Source organism: Propithecus coquereli, unplaced genomic scaffold (assembly GCF_000956105.1).
Source record: "Propithecus coquereli isolate 6110/MARCELLA unplaced genomic scaffold, Pcoq_1.0 Scaffold108, whole genome shotgun sequence".
Taxonomy (NCBI): domain Eukaryota; kingdom Metazoa; phylum Chordata; class Mammalia; order Primates; family Indriidae; genus Propithecus; species Propithecus coquereli.
In genome coordinates, this window is record NW_012134747.1 from 5,790,496 (window position 1) to 5,794,009 (window position 3,514).

The window sequence follows — 3,514 nt, forward strand, 5'->3', positions numbered from 1 at the left end:
TTCAGCTTTCGTCCAAGTAGATTTGAAAGATTTGTTACTCATTATGTGGAAAAGTATATAAACATTACTATACATTTGAAATTTCATCACAAATACTTGGGAGATCACAAGGAATATTGTTAAAACAAAGCCCTTCACCATACCATCCTGAAACCAAATGCTTAGCCTAAAAGACTTTTTTGATCTCTCTTGTTTTTCATTCTTCCCTTAAAATGAAATAGTTACCTATTATTTCCATGAATTTGCATTAACCACCTTATGATATATCTTTTATTCTTTAAAGCAAAATAATATGCTAGCTAACCTTATTTTTTTCATTCATAAAGCAATGTTAAAAAACCCCAAATGCATTAACTAAAAATGTTCTGCAGTTTCCCACAATGTTCAGGAAATATCTAAGATCAAAGACTACTGTACCAAAAAGCATTTTAATTCAATTTGAATTACATTTTTATATAATAAGTAGGAGATTATGAAGTATCTTACATTCCTAAAAGTGTGCTTAATGAATATATTGTTATGAACAAGGTGTTATTTTAGTAGTTTCTGCTGTGGAACACTTAGGTCTTGCAAAACCAACGGTATGAAAAAATTTCCAGGAAGACATCAAATAAATTACTGTTTAATAGACAATGATTTGTCTGTGAAGAGTGATTATCCCTTAAGTGGCTATTGTTGCAAGGTCAGTCAAAGAGAAAAGTTGACACTGGATGTTTGATAGCACACCACCTTTGAAGACACAGATATTTTAGCTAGAAATAATCCATCATGGGATCAAGTTAGAAGGAAAGATAGTATAATTCAAAGGTAACTTTTAAAGATATAATATGTGCAAACACACACACACACACTGACGACTTCTGCAAATTTTAATCCAAGTTCACTTTTAGTTTGTTATATACATTTCCTAGAGAACTACTGGGATAAATCGCACATCCTCATCCCAAATATGAATCTCTTCAGAATTAATTCCCATAAAGGCATAAAGGCTATGTTGATCCAGTAGTTTTAGGAGTACTTGGGAACACCCACGAATTATCTCCCATAGAACTTTTGCCATGGGAGTTGTTCTGTCATTATTTGTCTGTGACTGGAGAATTGCTTTTTCTAATAAAATCTTTTTTATTTTCATTTATTTACTTGAGACGGGGTTTTGCTATATCACCCATTCTGGTCTCGAACTCCTGGGCTCAAGCGATCCTCTCACCTCACTCAGCCTCTCCAGTAACTGGGACTACAGGCACACACCACTGTGCCCAATTCTGGTAAAAAATCTTTACATCTCCCGGTAAAGGGGAGATGTAACGTTGTAGTAAAATGCATCAAATGCCATTTTGTTCTGTCCTTCCCAATGTCTTCAACGAATTCCCTTGGGACAAAGGCTTTCCTGGTTGCAGTTGGGGATTTTCAGTGTTCTAGTAGTTCAGGCTGCCGGATGTGTCCTTAAGTCATTTTTCTCTTCAGTTCCCAGTATGAACGTTGCCTATTATGACTTGAAAAGCTCAGTCTTTGAAGATGTTTGCTGGTCAGATCCTCTTCCTAAGAGTGATCCATTTGAATTTTTGCAGGTCTATTTTGAAATTGCTACATTTTTTCCTCATAAGTTCCAGCTCTTGTTCTAAACCATGGATCTTCAGGTCACAGCTCAATTTTCTACCACCCAATTTGATGTAGGTGGGTTTAAATGCCTCTTTACCTGCTGAGTTTCTACCTCTGTGCATAGAGAGAGGAGTTCTACTTAGATTGCCTCTGTTCACTCAGTGTTTTCAGACATTCAGTTGTCTTTATTCATTTTATTCTAATGCTCTTCAAATTATCTCTAAACACACAGCCCTCCTGAGGTGCATGATAACCCTTATTTACTGGTTTTCCTTTCACAGAACATGTTTTTCTTCATCTTATCAAGTTACTATAAATGTTTCTTCCAGAAATCTTATTCTTTTCTTTAAGGAAGAAGACTCGTATACAGTGGCAGGGAAAATATGAAGCAACAGACTCGTTCATCAGTGCGTTGAGATGGGAGTCATCGTATCTCTCCTCTGAGCTCTTCTGCAATTCAGAAGGCAAACGCCATTCTTTACTAGTACATTTTTGATGGCTGGAGCCTGGCTTCCAGTGGCCACCCACAGAGCTGGCCACTTTCCATTCCCCAGTGGTAGGAAACAATCTGAAAATAGCCCTGGTTGCCAGAGGTCACTGGGCCTTTGGTTTACCCCAGACCCTGCTGCTTCTCCAGCAGCTACCCTGGCCACCTTGCTCCACCAGGTGTTTCCCATCTTTGGCTTGGGCTGTGCCCCTGCCCACCAGGTTCTCTAAAGCTATGTTTTGAGGATCCTGTTGTCTTTTGGAGAGAAAGGAGTTAAGCTTACAAGAAATATTAATATGTAATTTTTATATATTAATTTAAGAGAAAAACCCATTGTCTCCTAAGTCAGACCACCTGGATCTGAATCTTAGCCCTGCTACTTGCCATCTGGGACTTTGGTGAGTTAATTAACCTCTCTGGGCTTCAGTTTTCTCAGCTGTGAAAGGAGGATGATGACATGGTCTCAGTAGGACTGTTGTGATGTTTAGATCCAATAACTTAGGTAAAATACATAGCCTAGCCTGGGCACAGAATGGGTGCTCTGTCAACAGCAGTTTCTCCTTCTCTCTAGCAGAAAGCTGAGGTGTCTACCCAAGCCTCCCACCATTTCTTAAATTTGGATTTTGTTTTGTGCATTATTTAATCTCCAGAACAAATAATGTTTAGACATGTTATGAGATCAAAAGCCTAGAGAAAACAAATCACTACCACAATTAACTCAGTATTATTTGATTCATTTCACTTATGACTGTTTTATTTATTTTTTTGGTGATACAGCAGTGGTTATACTATTGTTTTAATGTGTACATTGAGATTTATAAAATTTTAATTACCCTTGTATTTTCATCTATCAGAAAATGATTGTTTTTGCTTTATTTACCTATAAATTTTTGCTAAATTGGTCTCCTTGAAGCAAACTGGGCATATTGCCTTTTCATGTTTAGTAACTTAAGAAAGAGCGTACAATGTGGGCATGTAACATAATTTATAGTAGCTAGATTTTGAGATAAAATGTAGAAAAATCATAATATAAGGTCTGTACATTTACTTCTTTTCAACTAACCCTGAATGTTTTCTTTTCTTGAAATGCAGTCAGTTTCCTTGGCTTTGCCTGTCATCCCTTTTGTGTGCTTCCAGTAAGCATCTATAGGTTTGATTTACAGAGCTCATCTTGGAGTTTAATCTCAGCTTTTCTCATTGAATGGTGCTTCCTGCTTGGTAGGGGGCTAGTCCAAGCAATCCTTTTGGCTAACTGAACAAAATCATTTCCTGCAAGTTATCTGTGGTGAATTACAATGTGAGAACCCAGTAAGAGCAGTCTGCTCTAGTGGCCAGGGGCTTAGCCTCTGAAGCCTGTTAGACCAGAGTTCAAATCTGGTTCCCATGACATTAATTAGCTGTAGGTCTTTGGGCAAGGCATTTACTATC

General features: G+C 37.5%; 1 protein-coding gene across 1 annotated transcript in view; it reads left to right on the forward strand.

Moving 5' to 3' along the window:
* UMAD1 (UBAP1-MVB12-associated (UMA) domain containing 1) overlaps positions 1-3,514 on the forward strand; it is a 264,135-nt gene that overhangs the window by 79,978 nt on the left and 180,643 nt on the right. The window lies entirely within an intron of this gene.